Source organism: Rutidosis leptorrhynchoides, chromosome 10 (assembly GCF_046630445.1).
Source record: "Rutidosis leptorrhynchoides isolate AG116_Rl617_1_P2 chromosome 10, CSIRO_AGI_Rlap_v1, whole genome shotgun sequence".
NCBI lineage: Eukaryota > Viridiplantae > Streptophyta > Magnoliopsida > Asterales > Asteraceae > Rutidosis > Rutidosis leptorrhynchoides.
Genome location: NC_092342.1, coordinates 343,969,060 through 343,990,241, shown reverse-complemented (window position 1 = coordinate 343,990,241; position 21,182 = coordinate 343,969,060).

Here is a 21,182-nt window from a genome sequence, read left to right as displayed (position 1 = left end):
AAGCACCCCCTGTCAACATAAACGGGAGACAACTAATCCAACCGTATGCCCTTACCCTTGTCCAAGCCGGAACCTATAAAATGATAAACAACGAGAGGGTAAGCAATGCTTAGTGAGTGCAACAATTATACATGCATATATATAACCTATCCATTTGCAACCACAACACCAAATACCTCATACGAACTTGTAACTCAATTAGCATGTCAACATACCCGTAACACTAACAAGTCGTACATTATCACACCACTTCATTTGCATATACTCAACTCAGTATATATATAATATGCTAAACAAAATGACAATCTCAATATGGTTAACCAATATCGCTATGGTGCTACCGGCTCGTGGTTCACACCATACGCTTTTGAGTCATACTCATTTATAGTGCTACCGGCTCGTGGTTCACACTCGATGCTACCGGCTCGTGGTTCACATCTTAGTTTATAGTGCTACCGGCTCGTGGTTCACACTCGATGCTACCGGCTCGTGGTTCACATCCTAACCCACACATGTTATGGCACTACCGGCTCGGTGGTTCATACCATAACATTCACAAATAAATACGCTATATACACATACGTATAATTATTCCACTCACCTTGTCACAAGGATGATGATTTAGCACTTCCGAGCTTCAACGCAATGTACCTAAATCATTAAGTGCACATTCAATTTCAAAACTAGTGGGATTAACCACAATACTCCCACTTGAGCATTTAATGACCCAATTTGCATTAAATGACTCAACTACACACAACCGCCCATAAATGGCCAAGACTCGACTTTAATCACTAAGGCTAGTGAATTAAAGTCTACTAACTTCAATTAACACAAAACTTAGGGTAATCCATACCCATTTCATCTAATTAGGTCAACTAGTACATTTTGACCCATTTTATATTACTTAGACTCACAATCAAGTCAAACTTACCCATTAACACTTCTTTCATAAATCTTAAAGTGCATTAGTGACTAACAATACCATTTGACACTTACAACCTCAAATCATAATGCCAAAACCCTAGATTGTGGCTATTAGGGTTTCATTACAACAACACAACCCAAATTCACCCATTTTACCCTCAAATGGGTCATACAAATCTCTAGTGACCAAAACCCTAGCCATTAACCAATTAAAACTTAAAACATAAAGTTAGAACTTACCAAGACTATCATCTTGTAGCTAACAACAAGGAGAACAACTTTAATTCTTGCTCCTAGGTTTGATTCACAAATCTTCACCTTCAAATCTCAAGATTAAACTAAGTGGGTTTTGTGTTTTAGGAGAGAAAATGGAAAGAAAAGATAAAAGGAAAATGAATTAAATGGATATGTGGTGGAGATTTAATGCTCCCATCAGATCCACATGTCAATTTACCATTTTACCCCTTAAAATCCCTTAAAAAGAGCTAAGTCCGGATTCTGTCCAGCAGGACTGCCGCGGCGCGGCTCAATTCGTCGCGGCGCGACACATAAAGGGAAATTCGACCCTTCTTAACCCACTTTCTGATCCAGGTTTGCTTTGTTTGTCGCGGCGCGGTCCCGCCCGTAGCGGCGCGACATTTGCCTAGGCCTGGTCACTTCGACAATTTAACACAAAACGATGGTTCAAACAACTAGCACACCTCATTCGCTCTTCCTATGCATGCCTAAGCTTCAACCTTAAGTCTCGCACGACTCAACTCCATCGTGACACATACATATACACGCTCACGCACGAATTCTCAAATATATATATACATATATATATATATATATATATATATATATATATATATATATACACACACACACACACACATACATGCACTAACTCATAAACTAACACTTTGGCTCATTTAATCACATAAACGAACAAGTTATAATCGTGCTAATAATTAACTTTGTACCTTTAAATATGTACGGAAAAAATGGGATGTTACAACTCTCCCCCACTTGAATCGGAGCGCGTCCTCGCGATCCAAGCCGCATGATAAGCCGGAAGGTAAACCAACACGAACTCTTCGGGCTCCCAAGTAAATTCGGAACCTTTACTACGACGCCATTGGACTTTAAAAGTCCTTACCTCTTTATGTCTCAACCTCTTGACCTTCTCATCGAGTATAGCGATCGGCTCCTCAATATACTCTAACTTATTGTTTAGCTCAATCTCGTCTAAAGGCACCCAAGATGAATCATCCGCAAGACACTTACGGAGATGGGAAACATGAAATGTATTATGGATCCCCGCAAGCTCTTCGGGTAATTCCAATCGATACGCGACTTCACCAACACGAGCTAAAACCTTAAATGGTCCAATAAACCGAGGAGCTAACTTTCCCCATTTTCGAAATCGAATAATACCTTTCCATGGCGAAACCTTAAGCATCACCATGTCACCTTCTTGGAATTCGATCGTTCGTCTTCGTTTGTCGGCATACGACTTTTGCCTATCTTGAGCCTTTTTCAAATGCTCTCGAATCATATCAATCTTGCTATTCGTCTCTAAAACCAAATCGGTACTCCCGATTTCCTTTTGTCCCATTTCACCCCAACAAACCGGGGTTCGACATCTACGCCCATAAAGCATCTCATATGGCGGCATCCCGATACTAGTATGATAACTATTATTGTACGAGAATTCCACCAAAGGCAAATGCTCATCCCAACTACCACCGAAATCAATAATGCACGCTCGTAACATATCTTCCAAAGTTTGATTCGTACGTTCGGTTTGACCGTCCGTTTGAGGATGATACGCCGTGCTTAATTTTAATTGCGTACCCATATCTTCATGAAATTTCTCCCAAAACCGAGATGTAAAATGGGTATCTCGATCCGAAATAATAGATATAGGAACTCCGTGTCGAGAGATAACTTCCTTGATAAACAACTTAGCCAAAGTCTCCGACGATATCGCTTCCTTAATGGGAAGAAACAAAGCACTCTTCGTCAATCGATCAACTATAACCCAAAGCGAATCAAATTGGGTTCTCGCCGTTTTAGGTAACTTCGTGATGAAATCCATGGTAATGTGCTCCCATTTCCATTTCGGGATTTCTAACGGTTGTAACTTACCATACAGCTTTTGGTGCTCGGCCTTAACTTGCAAACACATGACGCATTGCTCAACATACTTCACAACATCATGTTTCATGCCCGGCCACCAATAATATTTCCTTAAATCAAGATACATTTTCGTTGCGCCCGGATGAATGGAATATTTTGACTTATGTGCTTCATCGAGTAGCACTTGTCGGTAATCACCCATCTTAGGCACCCACACTCTTCCTTGAAAAGACAACAAACCACGCGAGCCCATAGTAATGAACTCCGATTGTCCCACAATTCATTCCGCATGCTTGTTGTGAACGTAAGCCTCTATTTGAATCACACCGAGTTTTTCAAGAAAATCGTTAGTAATATTCATACGTAACAATCCCAATCGTAACGCCGGGTGATGACTCTTTCGACTTAACGCATCCGCGACCACATTCGCCTTGCCCGGATGATAAAGTATTTCACAATCATAATCTTTCACTACATCCATCCACCTACGTTGACGATAATTCAAATCTCGTTAATTAAAGAGATGTCTCAAACTCTTATGATCCGAATAAATCGTACTCTTGACACCATACAAGTAGTGGCGCCAAATTTTCAACACATGTACCACCGCCGCCAACTCAAGATCATGAGTCGGATATCTCATTTCGTGTTCCTTTAATTGTCGAGAGGCATAAGCGATGACTTTACCTCTTTGCATTAGAACACACCCGAGCCCATTTAACGAAGCATCACAATAAACCGTGATGTCCTCCACTCCTTCCGGCAACACTAACACCGGAGCTTAACATAACTTTTCCTTTAACAATTGAAAGGCAACTTCTTGCTCGTTCTCCCAAACAAACCTCTTCTTCCTCGTCAATTTCGTCAATGAAGAAGCGATCTTAGAAAAGTCTTGGATAAACCGACGATAATAACCTGCCAATCCGAGAAAACTTCGGACCTTCGTAGGAGTAGTCGGTTGTCTCCAACTCTTCACCGTCTCTATCTTCCCCGGATCCACTTGAATGTCGTCTTTGTTCATAATGTGGCCAAGGAATTGAACTTCCCTTAGCCAAAATTCACATTTGGAGAACTTAGCATACAACTTCTCCCTTCGTAACGTCTTCAAAACTTCGCGCAAATGGTATTCATGTTCGTTCATACTTTTCGAGTAGACAAGTATGTCGTCAATGAACATAATTACCGACTTGTCCAACATAGGTTGGCACACTCGGTTCATAAGATCCATGAATGCCGCCGGTGCATTTGTAAGATCAAAAGGCATAACTACAAACTCAAAATGCCCATAACGCGTTCGAAAAGCCGTTTTCTCAATATCTTCCTCTCGGACCCGCATTTGGTGATAGCCGGACCGTAGGTCAATCTTTGAGAAATACGTCGCACCTTGGAGTTGGTCAAACAAATCGTCAATCCTAGGCAATGGATAACGATTTTTGATCGTCACTTTATTCAACTCCCGATAATCGATGCACATCCGCATACTACCATCCTTCTTCTTCACGAATAAAATCGGAGTGCCCCATGGCGAAGCACTCGGTCGAATAAAACCCTTCTCAAGTAACTCTTGGGTTTGATTTAACAACTCTTGCATTTCTGTCGGCGCTAAACGATAAGGAGTTTTAGCAATGGGAGTAGCTCCCGGAACCAACACAATGCGAAATTCAACTTGTCTTTCCACCGGAACACCCGTTAACTCGTCCCGAAAAACGTCTTCGAATTCACTAACCACCGAAATTTTACGAATGGGTGGTGGCTCATCACGAGTATCAACAACATGGGCAAGAAAGGCCATGCCACCTGAAATGTCCCGTTCTTATTGATTAAAAACGTTCCATATTAATTGATTTCGTTGCGAGGTTTTGACCTCTATATGAGACGTTTTTCAAAGACTGCATTCATTTTTAAAACAAACCATAACCTTTATCTCATAAATAAAGGTTTAAAAAGCTTTACGTAGATTATCAAATAATGATAATCTAAAATATCCTGTTTACACACGACCATTACATAATGGTTTACAATACAAATATGTTACATCGAAATCAGTTTCTTGAATGCAGTTTTTACACAATATCATACAAACATGGACTCCAAATCTTATCCTTATTTTAGTATGCAACAGCGGAAGCTCTTAGTATTCACCTGAGAATAAACATGCTTTAAACGTCAACAAAAATGTTGGTGAGTTATAGGTTTAACCTATATATATCAAATCGTAACAATAGACCACAAGATTTCATATTTCAATACACATCCCATACATAGAGATAAAAATCATTCATATGGTGAACACCTGGTAACCGACATTAACAAGATGCATATATAAGAATATTCCCATCATTCCGGGACACCCTTCGGATATGATATAAATTTCGAAGTACTAAAGCATCCGGTACTTTGAATGGGGTTTGTTAGGCCCAATAGATCTATCTTTAGGATTCGCGTCAATTAGGGTGTCTGTTCCCTAATTCTTAGATTACCAGACTTAATAAAAAGGGCATATTCGATTTTGATAATTCAACCATAGAATTTAGTTTCACGTACTTGTGTCTATTTTGTAAATCATTTATAAAACCTGCATGTATTCTCATCCCAAAAATATTAGATTTTAAAAGTGGGACTATAACTCACTTTCACAGATTTTTACTTCGTCGGGAAGTAAGACTTGGCCACTGGTTGATTCACAAACCTATAACAATATATACATATATATCAAAGTATGTTCAAAATATATTTACAACACTTTTAATATATTTTGATGTTTTAAGTTTATTAAGTCAGTTGTCCTCGTTAGTAACCTACAACTAGTTGTCCAAAGTTAGATGTACAGAAATAAATCGATAAATATTATCTTGAATCAATCCACGACCCAGTGTATACGTATCTCAGTATTGATCACAACTCAAACTATATATATTTTGGAATCAACCTCAACCCTGTATAGCTAACTCCAACATTCACATATAGAGTGTCTATGGTTGTTCCGAAATATATATAGATGTGTCGACATGATAGGTCGAAACATTGTATACGTGTCTATGGTATCTCAAGATTACATAATATACAATACAAGTTGATTAAGTTATGGTTGGAATAGATTTGTTACCAATTTTCACGTAGCTAAAATGAGAAAAATTATCCAATCTTGTTTTACCCATAACTTCTTCATTTTAATTCCGTTTTGAGTGAATCAAATTGCTATGGTTTCATATTGAACTCTATTTTATGAATCTAAACAGAAAAATTATAGGTTTATAGTCGGAAAATAAGTTACAAGTCGTTTTTGTAAAGGTAGTCATTTCAGTCGAAAGAATGACGTCTAGATGACCATTTTAGAAAACATACTTCCACTTTGAGTTTAACCATTTTTGGATATAGATTCATGTTCATAATAAAAATCATTTTCCCAGAATAACAACTTTTAAATCATAGTTTATCATAGTTTTTAATTAACTAACCCAAAACAGCCCGCGGTGTTACTACCACGGCGTAAATCCGGTTTTACGGTGTTTTTCGTGTTTCCAGATTTTAAATCATTAAGTTAGCATATCATATAGATATAGAACATGTGTTTAGTTGATTTTAAAAGTCAAGTTAGAAGGATTAACTTTTATTTGCGAACAAGTTTAGAATTAACTAAACTATGTTCTAGTGATTACAAGTTTAAACCTTCGAATAAGATAGCTTTATATGTATGAATCGAATGATGTTATGAACATCATTACTACCTCAAGTTCCTTGGATAAACCTACTTGAAATGAGAAAAATAGATCTAGCTTCAAAGGATCCTTGGATGGCTTGAAAGTTCTTGAAGCAGAATCATGACACGAAAACAATTTCAAGTAAGATTTTCACTCGAAATAAGATTGTTATAGTTATAGAAATTGAATTAAAGTTTGAATATGATTATTACCTTGTATTAGAAAGATAACCTACTGTAAGTAACAAAGGTTTCTTGATCTTGGATGATTACTTGGAATGGATTTAGAAAACTTGGAAGTAAACTTGTAATCTTGGAAGTATTCTTGATTTTATGAAACTAGAACTTTTGGAATTTATGAAGAACACTTAGAACTTGAAGATAGAACTTGAGAGAGATCAATTAGATGAAGAAAATTGAAGAATGAAAGTGTTTGTAGGTGTTTTTGGTCGTTGGTGTATGGATTAGATATAAAGGATATGTAATTTTGTTTTCATGTAAATAAGTCATGAATGATTACTCATATTTTTGTAATTTTATGAGATATTTCATGCTAGCTGCCAAATGATGGTTCCCACATGTGTTAGGTGACTCACATGGGCTGCTAAGAGCTGATCATTGGAGTGTATATACCAATAGTACATATATCTAAAAGCTGTGTATTGTACGAGTACGAATAAGGGTGCATACGAGTAGAATTGTTGATGAAACTGAACGAGGATGTAATTGTAAGCATTTTTGTTAAGTAGAAGTATTTTGATAAGTGTCTTGAAGTCTTTCAAAAGTGTATGAATACATATTAAAACACTACATGTATATACTGAAATGTCCCGTTCTTATTGATTAAAAACGTTCCATATTAATTGATTTCGTTGCGAGGTTTTGACCTCTATATGAGACATTTTTCAAAGACTGCATTCATTTTAAAACAAACCATAACCTTTATTTCATCAATAAAGGTTTAAAAAGCTTTACGTAGATTATCAAATAATGATAATCTAAAATATCCTGTTTACACACGACCATTACATAATGGTTTACAATACAAATATGTTACAACAAAATAAGTTTCTTGAATGCAGTTTTTACACAATATCATACAAGCATGGACTCCAAATCTCGTCCTTATTTAAGTATGTGACAGCGGAAGCTCTTAATAATCACCTGAGAATAAACATGCTTAAAATGTCAACAAAAATGTTGGTGAGTTATAGGTTTAACCTATATATATCAAATCATAATAATAGACCACAAGATTTCATATTTCAATACACATCCCATACATAGAGATAAAATTCATTCATATGGTGAACACCTGGTAACCGACATTAACAAGATGCATATATAAGAATATCCCCATCATTCCGGGACACCCTTCGGATATGATATAAATTTCGAAGTACTAAAGCATCCGGTACTTTGGATGGGGTTTGTTAGGCCCAATAGATCTATCTTTAGGATTCGCGTCAATTAGGGTGTCTGTTCCCTAATTCTTAGATTACCAGACTTAATAAAAAGGGGCATATTCGATTTCGATAATTCAACCATAGAATGTAGTTTCACGTACTTGTGTCTATTTTGTAAATCATTTATAAAACCTGCATGTATTCTCATCCTAAAAATATTAGATTTTAAAAGTGGGACTATAACTCACTTTCACAGATTTTTACTTCGTCGGAAAGTAAGACTTGACCACTGGTTGATTCACGAACCTATAACAATATATACATATATATATCAAAGTATGTTCAAAATATATTTACAACACTTTTAATATATTTTGATGTTTTAAGTTTATTAAGTCAGCTGTCCTCGTTAGTAACCTACAACTAGTTGTCCACAGTTAGATGTACAGAAATAAATTGATAAATATTATCTTGAATCAATCCACGACCCAGTGTATACGTATCTCAGTATTGATCACAACTCAAACTATATATATTTTGGAATCAACCTCAACCCTGTATAGCTAACTCCAACATTCACATATAGAGTGTCTATGGTTGTTCCGAAATATATATAGATGTGTCGACATGATAGGTCGAAACATTGTATACGTGTCTATGGTATCTCAAGATTACATAATATACAATACAAGTTGATTAAGTTATGGTTGGAATAGATTTGTTACCAATTTTCACGTAGCTAAAATGAGAAAAATTATCCAATCTTGTTTTACCCATAACTTCTTCATTTTAAATCCGTTTTGAGTGAATCAAATTGCTATGATTTCATATTTAACTCTATTTTATGAATCTAAACAGAAAAAGTATAGGTTTATAGTCGGAAAAATAAGTTACAAGTCGTTTAAAGGTAGTCATTTCAGTCGAAAGAACGACGTCTAGATGACCATTTTAGAAAACATACTTCCACTTTGAGTTTAACCATAATTTTTGGATATAGTTTCATGTTCATAATAAAAATCATTTTCTCAGAATAACAACTTTTAAATCAAAGTTTATCATAGTTTTTAATTAACTAACCCAAAACAGCCCGCGGTGTTACTACGACGGCGTAAATCCGGTTTTACGGTGTTTTTCGTGTTTCCGGGTTTTAAATCATTAAGTTAGCATATCATATAGATATATAACATGTGTTTAGTTGATTTTAAAAGTCAAGTTAGAAGGATTAACTTTTGTTTGCGAACAAGTTTAGAATTAACTAAACTATGTTCTAGTGATTACAAGTTTAAACCTTCGAATAAGATAGCTTTATATATATGAATCGAATGATGTTATGAACATCATTACTACCTTAAGTTCCTTGGATAAACCTACTGGAAAAGAGAAAAATGGATCTAGCTTCAACGGATCCTTGGATGGCTCGAAGTTCTTGAAGCAGAATCATGACACGAAAACAAGTTCAAGTAAGATCATCACTTGAAATAAGATTGTTATAGTTATAGAAATTGAACCAAAGTTTGAATATGATTATTACCTTGTATTAGAATGATAACCTACTGTAAGAAACAAAGATTTCTTGAGGTTGGATGATCACCTTACAAGATTGGAAGTGAGCTAGCAAACTTGAAAGTATTCTTGATTTTATGAAACTAGAACTTTTGGAATTTATGAAGAACACTTAGAACTTGAAGATAGAACTTGAGAGAGATCAATTAGATGAAGAAAATTGAAGAATGAAAGTGTTTGTAGGTGTTTTTGGTCGTTGGTGTATGGATTAGATATAAAGGATATGTAATTTTGTTTTCATGTAAATAAGTCATGAATGATTACTCATATTTTTGTAATTTTATGAGATATTTCATGCTAGTTGCCAAATGATGGTTTCCACATGTGTTAGGTGACTCACATAGGCTGCTAAGAGCTGATCATTGGAGTGTATATACCAATAGTACATACATCTAAAAGCTGTGTATTGTACGAGTACGAATACGGGTGCATACGAGTAGAATTGTTGATGAAACTGAACGAGGATGTAATTGTAAGCATTTTTGTTAAGTAGAAGTATTTTGATAAGTGTCTTGAAGTCTTTCAAAAGTGTATGAATACATATTAAAACACTGCATGTATATACATTTTAACTGAGTCGTTAAGTCATCGTTAGTCGTTACATGTAAATGTTGTTTTGAAACCTTTAGGTTAACGATCTTGTTAAATGTTGTTAACCCAATGTTTATAATATCAAAAGAGATTTTAAATTATTATATTATCATGATATTATGATGTACGAATATCTCTTAATATGATATATATACATTAAATGTCGTTACAACGATAATCGTTACATATATGTCTCGTTTCAAAATCATTAAGTTAGTAGTCTTGTTTTTACATATGTAGTTCATTGTTAATATACTTAATGATATGTTTACTTATCATAATATCATGTTAACTATATATATAACCATATATATGTCATCATATAGTTTTTACAAGTTTTAACGTTCGTGAATCACCGGTCAACCTGGGTGGTCAATTGTCTATATGAAACCTATTTCAATTAATCAAGTCTTAACAAGTTTGATTGCTTAACAAGTTGGAAACATTTAATCATGTAAATATCAATCTCAATTAATATATATAAACATGGAAAAGTTCGGGTCACTACATATACATTTTAACTGAGTCGTTAAGTCATCGTTAGTCGTTACATGTAAATGTTGTTTTGAAACCTTTAGGTTAACGATCTTGTTGAATGTTGTTAACCCATTATTTATTATAACAAATGAGATGTTAAATTGTTATATTATCATGATATTATGATATATAATATATCTTAATATGATATATAATATATCTTAATATGATATATATACAGTTAAATGTCGTTACAACGATAATCGTTACATATATGTCTCGTTTCGAAATCATTAAGTTAGTAGTCTTATTTTTACATATGTATTTCATTGTTAATACACATAATAATATATTTACTTATCATTTAACATAATTAACCAAGTGTATCAATATCTTAATATGATTCATATGTACCTAGTAAGACGTTGTTATAACGATAATCGTTATATATATCGTTTTCGAGTTTTCTTAAATTAATAGTCTCATTTTTATGTATATAACTCATTGTTAAAATACCTAATGAGATACATACTTATAGTAAAATCATGTTAACTATATATATAACCATATATATTTCATCGTATAGTTTTTACAAGTTTTAACGTTCGTGAATCACCGGTCAACTTGGGTGGTCAATTGTCTATATGAAACCTATTTCAATTAATCAAGTATTAACAAGTTTGATTGCTTAACATGTTGGAAACACTTAATCATGTAAATAACAATTTCATTTAATATATATATAAACATGGAAAAGTTCGAGTCACTACAGTACCTACCCGTTAAATAAATTTCGTCCCGAAATTTTAAGCAGTTGGAGGTGTTGATGTATCTTCTGGAAATAAATGCGGGTATTTCTTCTTCATCTGATCTTCACGCTCCCAGGTGAACTCGGGTCCTCTACGAGCATTTCATCGAACCTTAACAATCAGTATCTTGTTTTGTTTAAGTCTCTTAACCTCATGATCCATTATTTCGACGGGTTCTTCAATGAATTGAAGTTTTTCATTGATTTAGATTTCGTTCAACAGAATAGTGAGATCTTCTTTAGCAAAACATTTCTTTAAATTTGGGACGTGGAAAGTGTTATGTACAGCCGTGAGTTGTTGAGGTAGCTCCAGTTGGTAAGCTACTAGTCTGACACGATCTATAATCTTGAATGGTCCAATGTACCTTGGATTTAGTTTCCCCCGTTTACCAAATCGAACAACGCCTTTCCAAGGTGAAACCTTAAGCATGACCATTTCTCCAATTTCAAACTCTATATCTTTTCTTTTACTGTCCGCGTAGCTCTTTTATCGACTCTGGGCGGTTTTCAATCTTTCTTGAATTTGGATGATTTTCTCGGTAGTTTCTTGTATTATCTCTGGACCCGTAATCTGTCTATCCCCCACTTCACTCCAACAAATCGGAGACCTGCACTTTCTACCATAAAGTGCTTCAAACGGCGCCATCTCAATGCTTGAATGGTAGCTGTTGTTGTAGGAAAATTCTGGTAACGGTAGATGTCGATCCCAACTGTTTCCGAAATCAATAACACATGCTCGTAGCATGTCTTCAAGCATTTGTATCATTCTTTCGCTCTGTCCATCAGTTTGTGGATGATAGGCAGTACTCATGTCTAGACGAGTTCCTAATGCTTGCTGTAATGTCTGCCAGAATCTTGAAATAAATCTGCCATCCCTATCAGAGATAATAGAGATTGGTATTCCATGTCTGGAGACGACTTCTTTCAAATACAGTCGTGCTAACTTCTCCATCTTGTCATCTTCTCTTATTGGCAGGAAGTGTGCTGATTTGGTGAGACAATCAACTATTACCCAAATAGTATCAAAACCACTTGCAGTCCTTGGCAATTTAGTGATGAAATCCATGATAATATTTTCCCATTTCCATTCCGGGATTTCGGGTTGTTGAAGTAGACCTGATGGTTTCTGATGCTCAGCTTTGACCTTAGAACACGTCAAACATTCTCCTACGTATTTAGAAACATCGGCTTTCATACCCGGCCACCAAAAATGTTTCTTGAGATCCTTGTACATCTTCCCCGTTCCAGGATGTATTGAGTATCTGGTTTTATGAGCTTCTCTAAGTACCATTTCTCTCATATCTCCAAATTTTGGTACCCAAATCCTTTCAGCCCTATACGGGATTCCGTCTTCCCGAATATTAAGATGCTTCTCCGATCCTTTGGGTATTTCATCCTTTAAATTTCCCTCTTTTAAAACTCCTTGTTGCGCCTCCTTTATTTGAGTAGTAAGGTTAGTGTGAATCATTATATTCATAGATTTTACTCGAATGGGTTCTCTGTCCTTTCTGCTCAAGGCGTCGGCTACCACATTTGCCTTCCTAGGGTGGTAACGAATCTCAAAGTCGTAATCATTCAACAATTCAATCCACCTACGCTGCCTCATATTCAGTTGTTTCTGATTAAATATGTGTTGAAGACTTTTGTGGTTGGTATATATAATACTTTTGACCCCATATAAGTAGTGCCTCCAAGTCTTTAATGCAAAAACTACCGCGCCTAATTCCAAATCATGCGTCGTATAATTTTGCTCGTGAATCTTCAATTGTCTAGACGCATAAGCAATCACCTTCGTCCGTTGCATTAATACACAACCGAGACCTTGCTTTGATGCGTCACAATAAATCACAAAATCATCATTCCCTTCAGGCAATGACAATATAGGTGCCGTAGTTAGCTTTTTCTTCAATAATTGAAACGCCTTTTCTTGTTCATCCTTCCATTCAAATTTCTTCCTTTTATGCGTTAATGCAGTCAAGGGTTTTGCTATTTTGGAGAAATCTTGGATGAATCTTCTGTAGTAACCAGCCAATCCTAAAAATTGACGTATATGCTTCGGAGTTTTTAGGGTTTCCCACTTTTCAACGGTTTCGATATTTGCCGGGTCCACCTGGATACCTTCTCTGTTCACTATGTGACCGAAGAATTGAACTTCTTCCAACCAAAATGCACACTTTGAAAACTTAGCGTACAGTTTTTCTTTCCTCAATACTTCTAGCACTTTTCTCAAATGTTCTTCGTGCTCTTGATCATTCTTTGAGTAAATAAGTATGTCATCGATGAAAACAATGACAAACTTGTCAAGATATGGTCCACACACTCGGTTCATAAGGTCCATGAACACAGCTGGTGCGTTAGTCAATCCAAACGGCATAACCATAAACTTGTAATGACCATAACGCGTCCTAAAAGCAGTTTTTGGAATATCATCCTCCTTTACTCACATTTGATGATATCCAGAACGTAAATCGACCTTCGAATAAACCGACGAGCCTTGTAGTTGATCAAATAAGTCGTCAATTCTCGGCAGTGGATAACGGTTTTTGATGGTAAGTTTGTTCAACTCTCTGTAGTCAATACACAACCTAAATGTACCATCCTTCTTCTTGACAAACAAAACAGGAGCTCCCCATGGTGATGTGCTTGGTCGAATGAAACCACGTTCTAATAGTTCTTGCAGTTGGCTTTGCAGTTCTTTCATCTCGCTGGGTGCGAGTCTATAAGGAGCACGAGCTATTGGTGCAGCTCTTGGTACAAGATCTATTTGAAATTCAACAGATCGATGTGGAGGTAGTCCCGATAATTCTTTCGGAAATACATCGGGAAATTCTTTTGGACGAGAACATCATTGATGCTCTTTTCTTCAGTTTGTACTTTCTCGACGTGTGCTAGAACAGCATAGCAACATTTTCTTATTAGTTTTTGTGCCTTCAAATTACTAATAAGATGTAGCTTCATGTTGCCCTTTTCTCCGTACACCATTAAGGGTTCTCCTTCTTCTCGTACAATGCGAATTGCATTTTTATAACATACGATCTCTGCTTTCACCTTCTTCTGCCAGTCCATGCCAACTATTACATCAAAACTCCCTAACTCTACTGGTATCAAATCAATCTTAAATATTTCGCTACCCAGTTTAATTTCTCGATTCCGGCATATATTATCTGCTGAAATTAATTTACCGTTTGCTAATTCGAGTAAAAATTTACTATCCAATGGCATCAATGGACAACTTAATTTAGCACAAAAATCTCTACTCATATAGCTTCTATCCGCACCCGAATCAAATAAAACGTAAGCAGATTTATTGTCAATAAGAAACGTACCCGTAACAAGCTCCGGGTCTTCCTGTGCCTCTGCCGCATTAATATTGAAAACTCATCCGCGGCCTTGTCCATTCGTGTTCTCCTGGTTCGGGCTGAAATGTCCTTTCTTATTGATTAAAAACGTTCCATATTAATTGATTTCGTTGCGAGGTTTTGACCTCTATATGAGATGTTTTTCAAAGACTGCATTCATTTTTAAAACAAACCATAACCTTTATTTCATAAATAAAGGTTTAAAAAGCTTTACGTAGATTATCAAATAATGATAATCTAAAATATCCTGTTTACACACGACCATTACATAATGGTTTACAATACAAATATGTTACATCGAAATCAGTTTCTTGAATGCAGTTTTTACACAATATCATACAAACATGGACTCCAAATCTTGTCCTTATTTTAGTGTGCAACAGCGGAAGCTCTTAGTATTCACCTGAGAATAAACATGCTTTAAATGTCAACAAAAATGTTGGTGAGTTATAGGTTTAACCTATATATCAAATCGTAACAATAGACCACAAGATTTCATATTTCAATACACATCCCATACATAGAGATAAAAATCATTCATATGGTGAACACCTGGTAACCGACATTAACAAGATGCATATATAAGAATATCCCCATCATTCCGGGACACCCTTCGGATATGATATAAATTTCGAAGTACTAAAGCATCAGGTACTTTGGATGGGGTTTGTTAGGCCCAATAGATCTATCTTTAGGATTCACGTCAATTAGGGTGTCTGTTCCCTAATTCTTAGATTACCAGACTTAATAAAAAGGGGCATATTTGATTTCGATAATTCAACCATAGAATGTAGTTTCACGTACTTGTGTCTATTTTGTAAATCATTTATAAAACCTGCATGTATTCTCATCTCAAAAATATTAGATTTTAAAAGTGGGACTATAACTCACTTTCACAGATTTTTACTTCGCCGGGAAGTAAGACTTGGTCACTGGTTGATTCACGAACCTATAACAATATATACATATATATCAAAGTATGTTCAAAATATATTTACAACACTTTTAATATATTTTGATGTTTTAAGTTTATTAAGTCTGCTGTCCTCGTTAGTAACCTACAACTAGTTGTCCACAGTTAGATGTACAGAAATAAATCAATAAATATTATCTTGAATCAATCCACGACCCAGTGTATACGTATCTCAGTATTGATCACAACTCAAACTATATATATTTTGGAATCAACCTCAACCCTGTATAGCTAACTCCAACATTCACATATAGAGTGTCTATGGTTGTTCCGAAATATATATAGATGTGTCGACATGATAGGTCGAAACATTGTATACGTGTCTATGGTATCTCAAGATTACATAATATACAATACAAGTTGATTAAGTTATGGTTGGAATAGATTTGTTACCAATTTTCACGTAGCTAAAATGAGAAAAATTATCCAATCTTGTTTTACCCATAACTTCTTCATTTTAAATCCGTTTTGAGTGAATCAAATTGCTATGGTTTCATATTGAACTCTATTTTATGAATATAAACAGAAAAATTATAGGTTTATAGTCAGAAAAATAAGTTACAAGTCGTTTTTGTAAAGGTAGTCATTTCAGTCGAAAGAACGACGTCTAGATGACCATTTTAGAAAACATACTTCCACTTTGAGTTTAACCATAATTTTTGGATATAGTTTCATGTTCATAATAAAAATAATTTTCTCAGAATAACAACTTTTAAATCAAAGTTTATCATAGTTTTTAATTAACTAACCCAAAATATCCCGCGGTGTTACTACGACGGCGTAAATCCGGTTTTACGGTGTTTTTCGTGTTTCCAGGTTTTAAATCTTTAAGTTAGCATATCATATAGATATAAAACATGTATTTAGTTGATTTTAAAAGTCAAGTTAGAAGGATTAACTTTTATTTGCGAACAAGTTTAGAATTAACTAAACTATGTTCTAGTGATTACAAGTTTAAACCTTTGAATAAGATAGCTTTATATGTATGAATCGAATGATGTTATGAACAACATTACTACCTCAAGTTCCTTGGATAAACCTACTGGAAATGAGAAAAATAGATCTAGCTTCAAAGGATCCTTGGATGGCTTGAAAGTTCTTGAAGCAGAATCATGACACGAAAACAATTTCAAGTAAGATTTCCACTCGAAATAAGATTTTTTATAGTTATAGAAATTGAATTAAAGTTTGAATATGATTATTACCTTGTATTAGAAAGATAACCTACTGTAAGTAACAAAGGTTTCTTGATCTTGGATGATTACTTGGAATGGATTTAGAAAACTTGGAAGTAAACTTGCAATCTTGGAAGTATTCTTGATTTTATAAAACTAGAACTTTTAGAATTTATGAAGAACACTTAGAACTTGAAGATAGAACTTGAGAGAGATCAATTAGATGAAGAAAATTGAAGAATGAAAGTGTTTGTAGATGTTTTTGGTCGTTGGTGTATGGATTAGATATAAAGGATATGTAATTTTGTTTTCATGTAAATAAGTCATGAATGATTACTCATATTTTTGTAATTTTATGAGATATTTCATGCTAGTTGCCAAATGATGGTTCCCACATGTGTTAGGTGACTCACTTGGGCTACTAAGAGCTGATCATTGGAGTGTATATACCAATAGTACATACATCTAAAAGCTGTGTATTGTACGAGTACGAATACGGGTGCATACGAGTAGAATTGTTGATGAAACTGAACGAGGATGTAATTGTAAGCATTTTTGTTAAGTAGAAGTATTTTGATAAGTGTCTTGAAGTCTTTCAAAAGTGTATGAATACATATTAAAACACTACATGTATATACATTTTAACTGAGTCGTTAAGTCATCGTTAGTCGTTACATGTAAATGTTGTTTTGAAACCTTTAGGTTAACGATCTTGTTGAATGTTGTTAACCCATTGTTTATTATAACAAATGAGATGTTAAATTGTTATATTATCATGATATTATGATATATAATATATCTTAGTATGATGTATGTACAGTTAAATGTCGTTACAACGATAATCGTTACATATATGTCTCGTTTCTAAATCATTAAGTTAGTAGTCTTATTTTTACATATGTATTTCATTGTTAATACACTTAATAATATATTTACTTATCATTTAACATAATTAACCAAGTGTATCAATATCTTAATATGATTCATATGTACCTAGTAAGACGTTGTTATAACGATAATCGTTATATATATCGTTTTCGAGTTTCTTAAATTAATAGTCTCATTTTTATGTATATAACTCATTGTTAAAATACCTAATGAGATACATACTTATAATAAAATCATGTTAACTATATATATAACCATATATATGTCATCGTATAGTTTTTACAAGTTTTAACGTTCGTGAATCACCGGTCAACTTGGGTGGTCAATTGTCTATATGAAACCTATTTCAATTAATCAAGTCTTAACAAGTTTGATTGCTTAACATGTTGGAAACACTTAATCATGTAAATAACAATTTCATTTAATATATATATAAACATGGAAAAGTTCGGGTCACTACAGTACCTACCCGTTAAATAAATTTTGTCCCGAAATTTTAAGCAGTTGGAGGTGTTGACGTATCTTCTGGAAATAAATGCGGGTATTTCTTCTTCATCTGATCTTCTCATTCCCAGGTGAACTCGGGTCCTCTATGAGCATTCCATCGAACCTTAACAATTGGTATCTTGTTTTGCTTAAGTCTTTTAACCTCACGATCCATTATTTCGACGGGTTCTTCGATAAATTGAAGTTTTTCATTGATTTGGATTTCATCTAACGGAATAGTGAGATCTTCTTTAGTAAAACATTTCTTCAAATTCGAGACGTGGAAAGTGTTATGTACAGCCGCGAGTTGTTGAGGTAACTCAAGTCGGTAAGCTACTGGTCCGACACGATCAATAATCTTGAATGGTCCAATATACCTTGGATTTAATTTCCCCCGTTTACCAAATCGAACAACGCCTTTCCAAGGTGCAACTTTAAGCATGACCATCTCTCAAATTTCAAATTCTATATCTTTTCTTTTAATGTCAGCGTAGCTCTTTTGTCGACTTTGGGCGGTTTTCAACCGTTGTTGAATTTGGATGATCTTCTCGGTAGTTTCTTGTATTATCTCCGGACCCGTAATCTGTCTATCCCCCACTTCACTCCAACAAATCGGAGACCTGCACTTTCTACCATAAAGTGCTTCAAACGGCGCCATCTCAATGCTTGAATGGTAGCTTTTGTTGTAGGAAAATTCTTCTAACGGTAGATGTCGATCCCAACTATTTCCGAAATCAATAACACATGATCGTAGCATGTCTTCAAGTGTTTGTATCATCCTTTCGCTCTGCCCATCAGTTTGTGGATGATAGGCAGTACTCATGTCTAGACGAGTTCCTAATGCTTGCTGTAATGTCTGCCAGAATCTTGAAATAAATCTGCCATCCCTATCAGAGATAATAGAGATAGGTATTCCATGTCTGGAGACGACTTCCTTCAAATACAGTCGTGCTAAATTCTCCATCTTGTCATCTTCTCTTATTGGCAGGAAGTGTGCTGATTTGGTGAGACGATCCACTATTACCCAAATAGTATCAAAATCACTTACAGTCCTTGGCAATTTAGTGATGAAATCCATGGTAATGTTTTCCCATTTCCATTCCGGGATTTCGGGTTGTTGAAGTAGACCTGATGGTTTCTGATGCTCACCTTTGACCTTAGAACATGTCAAACATTCTCCTACGTATTTAGCAACATCGGCTTTCATACCCGGCCACCAAAAATGTTTCTTGAGATCCTTGTACATCTTCCCCGTTCCAGGATGTATTGAGTATCTGGTTTTATGAGCTTCTCTAAGTACCATTTCTCTCATATCTCCAAATTTTGATACCCAAATCCTTTCAGTCCTATGCCGGGTTCCGTCTTCCCGAATATTAAGATGCTTATCCGATCCTTTGGGTATTTCATCCTTTAAATTTCCCTCTTTTAAAACTCCTTGTTGCGCCTCCTTTATTTGAGTAGTAAGGTTATTGTGAATCATTATATTCATAGATTTTACTCGAATGAGTTCTCTGTCCTTCCTGCTCAAGGCGTCGGCTACCACATTTGCCTTCCCCGGGTGGTAACGAATCTCAAAGTCGTAATCATTCAACAATTCAATCCACCTACGCTGCGTCATATTCAGTTGTTTCTGATTAAATATGTGTTGAAGACTTTTGTGGTCGGTATATATAATACTTTTGACCCCATATAAGTAGTGCCTCCAAGTCTTTAATGCAAAAACAACCGCGCCTAATTCCAAATCATGCGTCGTATAATTTTGTTCGTGAATCTTCAATTGTCTAGACGCATAAGCAATCACCTTCGTTCGTTGCATTAATACACAACCGAGACCTTACTTTGATGCGTCACAATAAATCACAAAATCATCATTCCCTTCAGGCAATGACAATATAGGTGCCGTAGTTAGCTTTTTCTTCAATAACTGGAACGCTTTCTCTTGTTCATCCTTCCATTCAAATTTCTTCCCTTTATGCGTTAATGCAGTCAAGGGTTTTGCTATTCTGGATAAGTCTTGGATGAACCTTCTGTAGTAACCCGCTAGTCCTAAAAACTGGCGTATGTGTTTCGGAGTTTTCGGGGTTTCCCACTTTTCAACAGTTTCTATCTTTGCCGGATCCACCTTAATACCTTTTTTGTTCACTATGTGACCGAGGAATTGAACTTCTTCCAACCAAAATGCACACTTTGAAAATTTAGCGTACAATTCTTCCTTCCTCAATACTTCTAACACCTTTCTCAAATGTTCACGGTGTTCTTGGTCATTCTTTGAGGAAATAAGTATGTCATCAATGAAAACAATGACAAACTTGTCAAGGTATGGTCCACACACTCGGTTCATAAGGTCCATGAACACAGCTGGTGCATTAGTTAAACCAAACGGCATGACCATAAACTCGTAATGACCGTAACGTGTTCTGAAAGCAGTCTTTGGAATATCATCTTCTTTCACCCGCATTTGATGATACCCGGAACGTAAGTCAATCTTTGAATAAACAGACAAGCCTTGTAGTTGATCAAATAAGTCATCGATTCTCGGTAGTGGGTAGCGGTTCTTGATGGTAAGTTTGTTCAACTCTCGGTAGTCGATACACAACCTGAAAGTACCATCTTTCTTCTTTACAAACAAAACAGGAGCTCCCCACGGTGATGTGCTTGGTCGAATGAAACCACGCTCTAAAAGTTCTTGTAATTGGCTTTGTAGT